Here is a 16,220-nt window from a genome sequence, read left to right as displayed (position 1 = left end):
TTGATCGCAAATCCCAGTTACATTTTATCCCCCACAAAACTCACAAACAATGTCTTAACACTATCACACAGACTCAACTGGTTGATACATGGAGGTTATGTAATCCAGATCAATTGGAATTTTCTCTTTTTTCCCCTCCACATGGATCCTAATACCTGATTGATTACATATTTCTTACTAAATCCATGGCCCAAAACCTTGTTTCCTCCTCGATTTAGCCCATTTTGATTTCAGATCATGCTCCAGTGGTTGCTGATTTCGATTTACTTCCTCCCCACTCTAAAATGTCTAGGTGGAGATTTAATAATTATCTCTTACAAGACCCAGCTTTTTCTTCCTTCTTCACCTCCTTCGCTGAAGAATTTGTCTCCATCAATGAAGATACTTCTATATCTCCTGTTTTGGTGTGGGATAGCTTTAAGGCAGCTGCTCGAGGCTTTATGATTGATTTTGTTTCTAAGAAAAAGTAGCAATCTTCTAATAAGCATAAGGCTTTATTACCTTCCATCAAACGTTTGGAACACCAGTTTTATACTTCCTCATCAGATTCTACTCTCCAACAACTTATTCGAGCTACGATGGAATTTAATAAAATTTCTGTTGACAGAGCCTCCTTTACCATGCTTCGTAGTAGTGCCAGGTATTATGGTGGTCGTAATAAGGTTGGCTCACTCCTTGCTAATTATTTAAAATCCAGAAAAGAGAAAACTTTCATTGAATCTATTCAATCTACTGATGGTAAACATCTTTTTAAAGATAAAGATATCTCAGCTGAATTTACAAAATTTTATACTACCCTGCACACTTCTAATTCGCCCCAACTGATACACTTATGAATGAATATCTTAGTACTATCTCTTCTCCTCCTTCCTCTGATCTTGACTTCACCTCTCTTGACATAGATCTTTAACTACAGGAAATCTGTTCGTCCTAAAACTCTTTAAAGAAAAAGATGGTTTCTCTGTAGAATTTTACCTTCATTTTTCCAATCTCTTATTACCAAAACATTTTTACCTTTTCCCACATTTTTCTTCCACTGGTGCGGCAAGTGGTACTTTTCTAGAAGCATCCATTTGTCTTATTCATAAGGAAGGCAAAGATCCCAATATCAGCAAAAACTACCGCCCCATTTCCTTGATAAATGTTGATTATAAAATGTTTGCTAAACTCTTAGCATTACGCCTTGAATCCTTCCTTCCTCATTTAATCGGCCCGGAACAATGTGGATTTGTTAAAGGTAGACTAACCTCTGACAACTCCCGTCTTTTTTTCAATGTTCTCAATAAAGCCCCTTCCCTATCTTTTCTGCTTGTGGCTATCTCCATTAATGCGGAAAAAGCTTCTGATAGGGTAGATTGGTCCTTTATGTTTAAATCTCTTAAATGGTATGGTTTCGGTTCCAAATTTATTTCTCTTATCTCTCTCCTTTATTCTACTCCTTCTGCTTCTACTATCGTCAATGGTCAAATTTTGCAACGTTTCTCGCTTCATAGAGGGGTCAGGCAAGGTTGCCCATTGTCCCCCCTTTTGTTTGTTCTTTCTCTGGAACCTTTTCTTTCCCGTATACGTCAGAATCCCTCTATCTTTGGTTTTCCATATGGAGATTGTCACCTGAAATGATCTGCATATGCTGATGATATTTTGCTTTTTATTTCCAATCTGGACTCTTCTAGTCCTTCGTTATTGCAAGAAATCTCTGATTTCTCAGCGGTATCAGGTTATAAAATCAATTCTGATAAAACAGAAGTTCTGCCAATTACAAAATGTTGCCTCAAACAACAATTTGAATCTACTGGTTTTCATTGGAATAGTTCCAAAATCAAATATCTTGGTATCTGGTTTTCCAATTCTATTAATGACTCGGTTAAATTGAACATGAATGTAGCACTTGCTCGCATATCTAAACTCTTCTCGTCCTGGAATCCTCTTTTCCTTTCCTGGTGGTCGCCTTGACTCTATTAAGATGATGATTACTCCCATACTATTAAATTATTTTTCAATGATTCCTATTCATGTCCCTGGCACTTTCTTTAACAAAATAGACTCTCTTCTCTCTCAATTTCTATGGAAAAACAAAAAATCTAGACTCTCTTTACTTCATCTTAGAAAACCAAGACTTGTGGGGGGAGTAAACTTTCCGGATTTTAGATTATATCATAAAGCTTTTCGCTTAAAACAAGCTTCTCATTGGCTTCTTACGGAATCTTCTCCTTTTATTCCTCTTTGGGTCACTATTGAGCGTTGTTTGTTTACCCCTTTCTCGACAAAGGAAATTCTTTACTTTACTGCCAAAAGCACCCTCACATCACCTCCACTATTTAAATTCACTTGCTCTCTATTAAAATCTCATTTTCAACCAAAAGTAATATCCAGAAATACTTTTCTCCATTCTCCTTTGTGGCATAATTGTCTTATAACTATTAATATTAGACTTATATACTGGGTCTCATAAGGATTTGTTTGAAGGTACTTCTCCCTGTTCTTTTCCTGACTTTCAAGCTAAATTTAATTGTCCCCTATCTTTTTTACATACATTTTGCATACTTATGGAATTACTTTTAAACATTTTTTATTCTCTTCCTTCTGACGTCGTTCCCATTACTCATGATTCACTTCTTAAAATTAAGTCCAAAATCTTCCTTAATTTACAAATTCTTTTACTCCACTAACCCAGATCCAAATAAGACTAAATTGGAATTTGCTTGGGAATCGGATTTAGGTTTCTAACGGAGTACTGATATATGGAATGAGATTTGAGCTCGGTCGCTGAGGATTTCAAGATCAGCTTCCACTACTCAATCAATGATTTTTCTATATCACAGATTATATTTCACTCCTATCTCCATAGCTACTTTCACACACACAGACAATATGAAATGCTGGTCCTGTGATTTTCCGTCAGCAGATCTCTCCCATCTCTTTTCATGTCCTTCTGTCCTTTCTTTTGGTCACAAATCTGGGATCATTTATCAAAAATATTCCAGATTCACACACCACTTTCCAATGTTCTTCTCTTTATGGGAAGTCTCTCAGAATCCATTCCTTTACCTTCCTATGAAAGAGGGCTGTTTGATCCTATGTTGGCTCTACCATTTCAACAAATTACAATGAATTGGAAATGTTTGACTAAAATTTCAACTAAGTCATGGTAGAATACTGTATGTCAGTAGCATAGGTTAGATGTGGCTTTTGCTTCCCAATGCAATTTACATGTAAATAGAGAAGTTTTTTGGATGCCATTAACTAATTATTTAAATATAGTAGCAGTCAATAATGTTTCTCATCATCGTTCTGAAAATTTCCAACCCCCTTGTACTTCTTCCTCTTTGTATTATCTTTCCTCTTCTCTTACTATTTTGGTAATATATATATTCAACAGTTATTTGCTTTTTACATCCTTTGGTTCTTATGAGCATAAGGTTTGACGTATATTTGGATTATATAGATATTTTATACCCCATCCTTTCCCTCCCCTCCTTTCCTTTTCTTTCATTTCCCAAAATATTAATAGCTTTCTTCTCTGATTTACTGCCCACTCTATTCTGCTTACATGATATTGTACTATTGTTATTTTTTAGGCCTTTAACCCCTTCGGTGCTCATGACGGAATGGTTCCGTCATGACCCACGGTTGAGCTGTGCTCATGACGGAACCATTCCGTCATGACCACGCCCGCGCAAGATTCCGTCAGCACAGCGGCGGAATCTGCGCAGCATCGAAGGGGTTAATGTATGTTACTGATTTGTTATGATTAAATAAATCTTCTTAAACTAAAAAAAAATGGTTCCTAGAGGATGATCAGACAAGATGAACCCGGCACAGAGATATTGAGTGAGAGGAGGAATCAGATCGAAGAAATCCCCAAAATGTATTAGCTATTTCAATATTATAACATGTTCTCAAATATACAGAAGAGTAACTAGGGAAAGTTAACACTGCCCCACCAATCACTGAAGACCACGACACTGGAAGACTGGACTTCTGATGGTGCACGGAGGACAGATGAACTAGTATTTTAGGACCAAAGCTGAGTGTCCTTGGAGTCTAATGCATGCTGGAGGTGCCTGAATGCATACCTAGAAAGTCTAATGGCACACCAGTATTGCATACATATCAGATTGTGAGATCTGAAGGCAAATGAGGGAAAGATCAGAATGTCTATATTTTAAATGGAGAGGGCAGGTTGACGTTTCTGAGCATTGGATATGGATTTCTGGTGTTTCCTATGGGTTACTGAGAGTGCTTCAGTTCTGTCCTAAGAAAGAGTGAGGTTGTCTAATGTTTTCCACAGACCTCCTGGGAATGACTGAAAGCACTATCATTATTTTGGTGCTGCTAAGGAACTCTGAGTGTTTTCTGGATTGTATGAGGATAGAATGTGTGTGACATTTTGGACTTTTCATGGACAATCTGCAGGTGTCTCATAGAAAGCTGCGGCCCATAGACCATAAGATTATCCTTTACGAGGGCTATCTGCGGCTGACCAAGGTCCTATTAGAAGATATTAATGGGGGAACTGAGGACTGCTAAGAGCCAGCCAGGGAGTGTAAGTCCTGCTTGGAGTGGCTGAAGGTTGACTGAAAGTCTCTTGGGGTATGCTGATGCTATTTGTGGGCCTGCTACAGGTTTCAAGGAGCACACCAAGAGTCTCTCAAGGCAGGCTTGAAGTGAATACTTAGGGCCATATATATAAATAATTAGGGGTGGGCGGAATTGGCGAAATTCGCTTTCGCAAACTATCACGAAAATGTTGAAAATCTCTGCAAACATGCCGGAAATATCGTGAAGACGCGGAAGTTTTTTTCCCGCCTGTTCGTGGTATTTTTTGCGTGATCGCGGTTCGCCAACTTACCCATGCGGTTGCTCACGGGCGCGGCCATCTTGTTTTCACTTGTCCCGCCCTCCCGCAATGCTTACTTCCTGTTCCGGGTCGCGCAATGCATGCTCGCGCCCGTTCGCGGTAGATATTTCCTGTTTGCGAACGCTTTTACTTGTTCGCGTTGCTTTTTGCTTGCTGGGGGAGAAAATATCACGCAAACTTGCGCACGTGGTCGCAATGGGCGCGGCCATTTTGGTTTTCACTCTATTGCATGGTTCTGGGGCCTGATTTTGAATCCTCCCTGCATCTTTTCAATCCTTTGTTTGAAGCCAGTTTTTTAAAATCCTTTTTATTTATTATTTTCCTGCTTCTATATTTTTGGTTTTTATCTACTTTTTTTTGTTTTTTAGCTACTTTTTCACTCTTTCTATTGCCTGCTATTTATTTCCTTTACTTACATTTTTTATTTTATTACCTTTTCTTTCCCGCCCCGTCCCAGAACCATGTCAAAGGGTAGAGCTTGTCGCAGCCAGAGCCGCGACCGCCTTCCTTGCGGAAGGCGGCGCCCACAAGTGGTGCAGGCATGGGCCTAATTTGGGGAGGTGAAGTTGGCTGCACTCATTTTCTTTGTGCAGCGCCACCTCCCCTCAACCCTGGTAGCAGGTGGCAGGCCTGGGTCTGGGTACGGCCTCCGGGAGTGTCGACAGCGGTGGGGGAAGGTGCGCTGGGCAGTGTTGCGCTGCTCTGGGGTCCGGCGCACCCAGGCGCAGTTGACGCACCGGTGGTCCGACATCCTGGCCCGTGAGCAGGACCTGCTGGACCTGCTAGCAGTGGAGGTCCCGGGTCTTGGTGAGTAACTATTTAATTATTACTACTTTGTGTCTGTTCTTCTGCTCTGTGTTATATTGTGAATGTTGCTGCTTACATTCCAGGTTAATTACGTTTAAAAGTCTTCTGTGATTGTTATGACACAGGTGCTCCTCTGCGCTACTACTAATCTTACTTGTTTGCAACTTTGCGTTTGCGCTCGCTTCGCATGATTCTGTAAGAGTTTATTTTAGAGAAATTGAGTTACGTAATGCTACAGTGACTCCAGTCCTTACTTTGTCCTGTCACTAAGAGATAGGGGCGGATTGATACTTAGGTTTAGGTACTTTGTATGAGTTTGTAATTTTTTGTGGTATGCATGATGCCCCCTCAGTTACGTCACGTGCTGCTAGTACGCCAGTCTTTATTAGAACCTTTTCTAGTTTGTTCAATGAGTGGTGGTAATTGGCTTAGCACTAGCAGAACATCAGCATCAATCAATCAACCCAAAATTTGGTGTATACAAAAAATGTAGTCATGTGTCCTACATTTGACCATATGCATTGTTGAGGACTAAAAGAAGTGGAAATGAATACTTAATGTACAATTGGCATGCCTGGAATAGGTGGGCTAGGTCGGGTGGTACGTCGTACTTAGGCTTAGTTGTAACTTAGTATTCTGGAATCAGAATGGAAGACTGGATTACTGTTGATAAATAGTAACTTAAGTAGTCGATCCACGAATACCCCGATACTACTTGTTGACCAGATGAGATCGGTCAATTTAGTTATTGCAATTGTTGTTTACATAAGTGTTTTTTGACCGTTCTCTAAAAATATTGTATTTGTTTGACACCATCCATCAATGTTTGTCTCTTTCTTATATCTTTCCTGTTCATCAGCACCCAGGGGCAGGCAGACAGGGAATGGGCAGTCGGCGGGAGAATACCACTACCAGGAGGACACCAACGAGGGCTCCTCTGCTGGCCCCAGTAAGTCTTCTTGTTTTTAATAATATTTCTTATTCCATAACTTTTACTGCACCATATTTTTCACGAACTATTGTTTCAGTTTCCCAATGCTATTTTTTACCAACAATTATCCTTCGATCTGTATGGTTTCAAAAATCTTGTTATCCCTGCCTCTGCTATGATGACTCTCTGTACTACTACTACTATCAGTCTGTCTGTACTGTAGTAGCTAAGCTTGCCCAGTTGGCCAGTGCCACTCTTTATTTGAAAGGTTGTAAATAAAACTCAGATTCACCAGTACCTCTAGCCATTGAGTCCAGTCCGTTGGGTCTTCCTCTTGTACTACTTCTAGTCTTATTGATCTTGAGTCTTTGTTAATCTTGAGGCTTTGGCAATTCACAGCAACAAATGTCCAACCAGATTTATTATTATTTTGATATGATAGCCTATAGGACATACTACTACTGTTGTAGGGATCTTGCACATACAGACCTTTGCACAAGAAAATACGATGTTGGTGATGGTAGGTTGGACCTTCCTCACACACCTCAATCAGAAATTCAGAACACACCACAATCCCCTGCCCGACTATAGTACTGTCTTGTCATAACTATTAGGTCTCCGAACCCTCCCCCCAAGATACCCAACAAGTAGACAACCCAGAACATAACACACCCAACCTCTCAGTCGTGGAAGCAATGCACATGCACATGCACACCCTTCCTTTAATTTGCTCACTCGTGTAAATCCACACAAAATACCACCAAGTCTATGTAAGTTCAAAATGTTATTTTGAATTGAGAAGCTCTGTACATTGTTCTATTATATAATGCAGCACCAACCGGAAAATCAATAACATTAAAACAATAAACATTGTTACGCTTACTTACAGTTGGGAATTACATCATGATAACTGAACAGTGGTGGAAGGCAGCACCACCATCCCCTAGGAATTTAGTTTATATACATTTATAAATGAAGATCTCTGAGTGAAGGGACCCCTCACCTTAGAAGAACCTAGTACTGGTAGTTGTTGCATCATTCATAAGCTCTGCAAAGCTCTGGTTCGTAGAAGGGAATCTTCTGTATGTAATGAGAAAAATGAAATGGTGCGCGTTAGTATATTGCAACTTGCAAGCATTTTTCAGCCGTGCCAAAAAGTGTAGCATTTATGGATAAGCAATATGGACTAACAGTACACCAGTACTTCATAAAAAAGTGGCTTGTTAATGTTTTTGTTGACCGCTTGTACGCAGCACGTAGACAGTAGTAGTGTGAGGCAGGTCATGTGGGCTCAAAGGTGTCTTATACAAAAAGCTGCAAGGTAACGTCACATGTGCAAAAATAAAAGACACAAAGGTAAAAGGGTTGCATGGCTCGGGCTAACTAAGCAAAGGCTAGAATGACCCTAGGGAGGACCATATATAACTATTAGTGTCTACTCTACTACTACCTGATTTGTACTAGTGATATATGTTATATACTATTAATTCATTTTTCAATCTTGCTACTGACTAATAGGGGGAGGTGTGTATGACGCCTAATAAATGCGTAATGTTTTCTAGGCGCACTACCGACCACCATTGCCGGGGCCAGCGAAGGCGACGCGGAGGGAGAGGATGCGGCAGTTGCTGCCGATACCGACGATGGAGTGGTAGGGGGAGTGCCAGCACCAGTGGCGGGCCGTGGTAAGTTAGATTCATAATACTTAACCATTGTTGACAGTACACTCACTGCAAGGGTGTACAGTATGTATACTGTACTGTTGAGACTTACGGCCCCACTAGGATGGCGGGCGGATTGCCCCCGCCGGGCCGGCAGTAGTCACCGCTGACCCCGCAGGGGCAAACCTCCCGCCATCCCTGTTGAAAAGAGTCAGACCCACCACATGTCGACCAGGCGGAAAAGGGTTCAATATGGTGGTGGCGTCTTTCTGAACACACCGCCAGCCATATAATCTGCATTTTGGAATGCCTTTGCGTGGCGGCATTGCCAGCCGCCATGGAAAGGCATGCAGAGTATGCTTGGGGGCCCCCATGGAGGGTACCTATGCTATGGTACCCTCCTGCCTTTCAAAGCAAAACGTGACAGGCTCCGCGTGGGGCCTTTCATGTTGTGGTTGGAAAAGCACACCATGTATTTTTAGCATTGCTTTCGGCACCGCCCACCAGAATGTAAAAAAAACAGGATGCGCCCGCCACTGTGCCGGGCGCATCCTCCTAATTGTCCCCACGGGACCCCCACCCTTCTTAGCGTGAGGATGGCGGGCGGACAAAGTTCGCCCGCCATCCGATGTCCTAAGTAAGTATGAGTTTTTGTGAATGTTTGATGAGTGAACTAGACTAGACACCCTTTAATTGGCATGGGGCGGAGTATTGAGTAACCAATGGCCTCATCTATCTGATTTCAACTCCGCTTTGAAAGTTTAATGGAGAAGAGCACCTGGTGCACTGTTCAACTAAAAAGTGAAAGGCGGGTGGAAGGAAGAAGGACGGGCGAGATTTAAAATGTTATGTACTGTGCTTTATATAGTGCTACTCTACCATGCCACTATGTGTATAATTAACTTGTCTTACTGTTTTTCTAAAAGTATATTTTACAATTGTCTTGTTTTTTTCTTTTTGATACACAGCTACTCCTTCCAAAGTCAGTCGGAAGGAGTTGGCCGCCAAGGCACGGCGCCGGAAGCTGGAGGCAATCCAGCAGGAATATCGGCGGCTGGTGGTCTTGGAGGAGGAGGAGACTGCAGCAGCACTTGAAGCCTCCTCCAGTGCCCCGGGCCCCAGCCACCGCCCTCCAGCTGTACGACGCCACCGTCTGGAGGCTGCCCTCCGCCACCGCAATGCCATCTCTGGTGCCGCCCCACTGTGGCTGCAACTGCTGCGCCCTCAGACGCCGCGTCACCCGTCTAGAGGAGCAGATGCGTATCCTCCTGCAATCCCACCCCACACCTTAGTCACTGTCTTCTGCCCCTTTTTTAATTCTTGTTTGGGTGGGTGGGAACTGGTTTGGGTGTTGGGTTTTTGCTTTTTGGACTAGTATTTTCTGGACTTTCTTACGGACATTGGTTGGGGTTAGGGAGGGGGGTGGGTCAGCTTTTGTGGGTTTTTAGTTTATTTTTGTTAGGGTCAATTAAATATATTTGTCTACGTTACATGCAATGTTGTTAATGTTTTGTAGGTGGGGTTACTGTTTTACATCACACTGTTTCCTTGCTGGTGCAGGCCCGCCCATAGCCAGTGTTTGATTTAAATAATTGGCTGACTGTGTAGGACACAAACAGATAGATGCGACGCCCCTCACTGATTGACTTGTCCTACTAGTACTTTCAGTCTCTCCTCTAGTTTATGCATTCTTTATCTGGACTCAAAGGGGTGTGTGAAATTGAATTCATTGAAAACATGTCCATTATTAATTCTGCCTCCCCCAAACTTCTCTTACGTTTGCTAGATGTTTAACTGAGGCACAGCAATAGCTGCATGGTGAAGATGGTTTCCTTTTTCTAACATGCCATGATTGGGGTGGTGGTGGTAGTATAGTAGTAGTAGTAGACACTGGCAGGGCAGCAGCATTTGCAAAAAAAGAAAATGAGACAGTCAATCGCCTTTGAGAGACTGTTCGAGGAGTAGTAGAATGAAGTACAGTACAGAACTTACCGGGCAACAATAATATGCTAAAATATTTTACAACAAAACATAATGGTGGTTGGGATAGCCTACTAGACAGAGTTACAAACTATAGTTGTGTCGAGTCACTGGAGTAGGCCTACAGCCTAACAGTTTGTGCTGTGTATGAGGAATGAGAACAAATCCAATCAATGCCAGCAATTAATGCTGAGGTATATGTTCCTTTGTTGAATAAAATCACCTCTAAAATATACTACTCATGGGTGGGCAAGCAGAAGAAGATCGTCACTCTGCCTTGAAATTGAAGTACTGTTGCTTTCGCCACATCCGCCCCAGCAAGCGTGTGATTAAGTATTGGTGTACATTTAATTTAGTCACACCTCGACAATAAGTCACACAGCCCGGGGGAAGAGGGTTAGGGTCTGTTGAATGGATGGGAAGGGGGTTTGGGGAAAGGTTTGACAGTGAAAAACAGTATGCATGGACAAACAAACGACAATCTTTGAAGACTACCATATCCATATGTTAAGGGAGAAAAAGGAAATGCATGCATGATGATGAGAGACCCGGATTACATACACTTCTTGTTCTGTGTTGCGGCCTTAATACTTTTACAGATAGCAAATTGAAATTTGAATTATTGGTAGGGAAGAATCGTAAACAGAGAGCAAACCTAATGATGATAATAACAACAACAAGAACACACTGTTGTAAAGATTGTAGACAAAAAAATGAATCAAATTATTTAAAAGAAGATGAAAGTTGATACTGTTACTGTGTTATCCTGGTCAAAAATGTGGACTGGATTTGAATCTCGGCATTCCTCTTGGTCCTCTCATCCATCAATCTTGGGTGTCGCCACTCGCCACTACCCGGCTGGAAAAAAAATGTCGATTTATTGGTAAGGTAAGTGTGCATTGTAATGTTTTCCCAAGTATAGGGCAAGGCTCGGCCTGTAATTGTAGATGGAAAAACAAAGGGGATATTGAGAAACAAAGTTGAAACAAATGCACAAGTTATGGTGTAGTGAAAGAAGAACACTTTCCGAGGTGGCATCTATGCATCATCTCTACTCTAGTCTGTTTCCAGCATTGACCTTCAACAATAACAGGAGAGAGCAGGCCCACAGTGACAGGCCTGACGGCACGTTGCTTAGCAGTAGCACATCCTACGTTTAGAGTAATTTTTTTTTTTTTTAAAGAGTTCGACAAAGGCAAAGCACATTATCGATTCCAAACATAGCATTTTACAGTTTAAGTTAGTAAATCAATGCACCGCACTCATCCCCCCACTACACTCTACTCCACTTCTACACAGACATTTGGGTCTGCTGTGGTTGTTGTTGACGTGTTTACCTTTAGGCTTTTAAGTTTTATGCCACTCATGAAACGTCCTCCTGACTTGTTATTTCCATCAATCATCTCCGATACTTGTACTGATTGACTGTGAAGATCGGCCTGCAGTAGAAGTAACATTTTGTTATTACACAACAAGAGTAGAAATATTATTGACTTAAGTCATTCTTTAGTGTGTACAGTAAGACGACTAGTACACTTTGACTTCACTTTGTGCACAACAAACAAACAACGAAAACACAAACACCAATCGAGTCAGGTGTCCAATGCATGCCATTAATTGTCATTACCTGTTCCTTCTCATCTTAAGTTAACGTGCCGTCTTTTTTGCCATCATCATCATGGACGGTGCTGTTGTCAATCATACTCAGTGCGCAGATTGAGTCCCCTTCCTGTATTGAATTAAAAGCAATGTATCAAGCTTGCGGAGAAGTACACATTTCTTATTTGCAAGAAGGGGAAAATTCACCTTGAGTTAAGTTTAGTGTGTACTGTAGAAAGATGATTAGTGCACAATTACATAACTTCATGCACAACAAACAACAAAATCACTCAGTCTGCGACTCTGCGTCCAATGCATGGCATCAATCATTACCTGTTCTATCTCATTTTCAGTTAATGGGCAGTCTCTCTCGGCTCTGAAATTCATGCTCCACTTCTTTTGGTGGGACTAGGAAAGTTGTAATTTTTTCTACTATTTCCCATCATCCAATCATCATTCATGAGGGCAATGGATTTAGGCGGGAGATTCAGTATGATGGAGCTGAGGAGCTGGATTCGGAGGACTGTACTGGCAAATTGCAGACACCTGAAACTTGTGTATTAAATAAGAAGAGTAGAAGACGGTGGTAATGGATTTGTTGTGATTCACAAGTTTGTAACCAGAACGACAGACACACAAATAAAGGGGAAAAAAAGGGAGGAAGACAGTAAGTGCAAGCCTAATTGTCAGGGAAGTATAGCTCGTCCTCAAACTCTGGGGGTTCAGAAAGTAGTAGGTAATCATGTGACACACTACTTCCGTCATCTGAGCCGCTGTCCTCATCTTCCTCCATTGCTTCATGTATTGTGTAATTCGGTGGTATGAAGTGCTGATTCATTGTGATCATTGTTAACCTCTCACCGTTTTTGAGCGAGAGACTGGTCCTTCTCAATGTTACAATGGAACCAGCAGCACTGAACACACGTTCGGAAGAGACACTTGCGACAGGCAAAGCCAGATAGCTTATCGCCAGCCTGCTGAGCAGTGGCCATTCAGACCTTTTCCTATACCAATACTGCAATGGGTTTTGATCAATGTACACCTCTGTTGGGTCGTCCAGATAGGCCTGGACCATCCGCTCAATGTTCAGGGGTGCTGATGGTAAGCTTTCGGGCTCTTTTCTCTGTGCATCAGCACTGTGCTTATTAATGCCTAACTGTACATACCAATCGTCTAACGATTCTACTGGGCCTAATGATCCAGTTATTGTTGCTGTTGTCGATAGTGATGGTGAGTGTTGTGATCCAAATGCACTGCCCTCAGCCGACGAAGTTGCACTTGATCCTGCATGCCCTGCTGCAGTACTTCTTGTGGGTTGATCTTGCGGGCTTTTAATTAGCAGCCGTTCGTTTTCCAACTTACTGGCTGCCTCAGCTATACAAGTTTTGTAGCGGGCAACATCAATCTCTGAAAAAGCAAAGAATGTCTTCAGTCCAAATTTTGCACGTGGATCCAGAATTGTGGCACAAATGTAATGTTCTTGTGACAAAATTTTATTTTCTATCCTTGTATTTTCAGCTAAGCGACGGGCTAAGCTCTCCACCAGCTTCCCTTTTGTCCTCTACACCTTTTTATGATTCAGACACCTTCTTCAGCTGATGCTCTAGCATTTGCAATAATGGGATAGCTTGGCCCATTGTACAGTCCTCCTTGCTGACTTCACGTGTGAAGACCTCAAAAGGATGAAGCATCTCAGTCAGGCATTTAATTAGGCTCCATTGCTCCATCTCAAGGTTCATGCCTTTTAACAGTAGCATCCCCTCTTTTCCAGACATATTCATGGAGTGGCCTGGACTGCTCAAACAGACGATCAAGCATGTAATACGTTGAGTTCCAACGTGTTGCCACCTCCTGGATGAGTGCTTTGACTGGCATCCTATATTCACGTTGGATGATCCTCAGCTGCTTCTGAGCTTTAAAAGAATGGCTGAAATGAGTGCATGTTCTTCGGCAGATGGCCAGTAAGTTGCTGACTATGGGTTCTTTTTTCAGAAAGTCTTGAACTATAATGTTTATGCAGTGCGCCAAACACGGAACCCTGAAATAGGAACCAAGATCCATGGCCTTAAGTACATTACTGCCATTGTCTGTGGCAACAAAACCAATACTAAGCCCTCTTGGGTGCAGACATTCAAAAACCTTGCTGCGAAACTCTTGCAAAATGTTTACAGCCGTATGAGATTTCTCCATGCCGAACATGGCTACAATTGCATGTTTACGAGTACCTTTAAAAATCGCAGCTGTGTCAACAGCACCTTGTGCAGATAGCTTATCTCTAACCCCCACAAAAGAGACCCAGTGTGCAGTGATGCACATGTAATCTGTGGCTTGGCAACTGGTCCACATGTCTGTTGTCAGGTGGATACTGTGAACAGCACTCTGCTGCAAAGCTTGTCCAACCAATTCCAGCACATCATGATGTAGTGCCGGAACAGCAATTCTTGCGAAATAGGACCGGCTGGGAACCTTCCATTTAGGGCAGATGGCTGACACAAATTCAAGGAAACCCACCCCTTCCACAAATGAAAAAGGGAGAAGGTCCAGTGCTAACATTTTAGCCAGCTTCGCATTGTACAACCGTGCCGTTGGGTGGTTGCGTTGGAACTGCCCCTCCAACCTAAGCATGCTCTCAATGGTAGGCTGGATTACTTTCCTTTGTAGTGCTGTTGTTTTCATTAACCCACTTAGGCTCAACGACACAGTTTGTCTCATTGCGGTACTCGGTCGCCTTGGTGTCTTAGCCTGACTCTGAGTATGGCTCTTACTGCTGTGCCACTCAGATGTTACTGAGGAGGATGTGGGCGGTACCACTGCATTACTGGGGACAGGGCTAGAAATGCCTCCCTCTTCTTCACCTTCCACCGCAATGATATCGCTCCCTGATTCTTCCTGACCAACTTCAATGGGTTGAGTTTTTCTACTTTCTTTTAACTGAAGTAGGTGATTCCCCCACACGATAGTGTGGTGTCTTCTGAGATGACTTGCTTGGCCTCCGGTACCATAGTTTGTACCAAGCTTACCCCGCCGAACACCTTGTCGACAAATTGAGCATATAGCAACGTTCTCCTCCTTGGTGCTAACAGAAAAGAAGTCCCAAACTGGGGAGCAGAACTTTCTGGCACTGCTGGATGTTCCACTTTCAATACCAGATGAACTGGAGGGTGTGCTTGGAATGTGACCCTGTGCAGCTACACTGTGACTTTTACTACCACTACCTACTGAGATGGTTGAGCTGGATGTAGGTCCCTGCCGGGCCTTGGAAAATATGGCAGCTGGAGGTAGTGGTGGTGTAACCTGTGTTGGTAATATCCGTGCTACATCCCGCTCAGTAGCAGCCTTTCTGGATAGGGTGAGAATGTTGGTCTCCAATACCTTTGGGGCGGGAGTGATGTGCGTGATGACTGGCTCGCCTTCATCATCACCCCCCTCTTCTACATCTACCTCCATAACTCTAAGTTTTTCTGGGACCTACCTTTTCAGAAGCATTGTCTTGTGGCGTGCATCACTCTCAGACTGAGCTGGTGGATGCCAAGTGGCATCACGATCATCAGAAGCGGGGCTTGAAGAAGAAGATGATGGACTAAGCCTCCTTTTCCTTGCTGGTGGTCTGGAAGACAATAGATCTTCTGAAACTGGTTTGCTCCACTTTGTCTGCAGGAAGCTCGATTTCCTGAAATGCCCCTACGTCAGGAGCAACAACTACTATGGTGGGCTGTTGTTGCGGCTGCTGCTGTTCTTGTTGCGGCTGCTGCTATTCTTGTTGCGGCTGCTGCTGTTCTTGCTGCGGCCGCTGCTCTTCTTGTTGCGGCTGCTGCTGTTCTTGTTGCGGCTGCTGCTGCTCTTGTTGCGGCTGCACACTTATCTGCTGAGTTTCCGCCTGCGTTGATTGTGAACTACTTTGCGATAATGACATTTCAACTTCGTTGCTCGTTAGTAGACTGACTACCTCTGTGACACTAAAGCCCTTGGGCCTAGGTTGGTGGGGTTGGACCGCTGGTGCTGAGGTGCTGCTCCCAGCTTGGTTCCCGGACAACGCTGCTGCAGTCGTAACTTTTTTGGTGCCAAAAAAAACATTGGCTGGCACACCAGTCGTGGTTAATGACACTGTCTTTTTCTGTTCCTTCTTCTCACCGGAAACTTTCTTGGTACTGGACCTGGTACCTTTCTTTGGGGCCATCTTCTTCAGATGTCAGGCAGGATGCAGATGCACAACAAGTTCTGGTCACACGTGGACGTGATGCGCAGCAGGACTTCTGTCTGGCTGGCAGTACAACGGGTAGCCGGGTGATGCTGATGACACCTCCTCCTCTGGCTTTTTGTGCACCTAAAAGCAAATAAGCCAGGAGAAGAACATCAGTGAAATGTTGCATTTGTTGTTGTG

Source organism: Triturus cristatus, chromosome 5_1, assembly GCF_964204655.1.
Source record: "Triturus cristatus chromosome 5_1, aTriCri1.1, whole genome shotgun sequence".
NCBI classification, from domain to species: domain Eukaryota; kingdom Metazoa; phylum Chordata; class Amphibia; order Caudata; family Salamandridae; genus Triturus; species Triturus cristatus.
Note: the sequence above shows the minus strand (reverse complement) of the source record.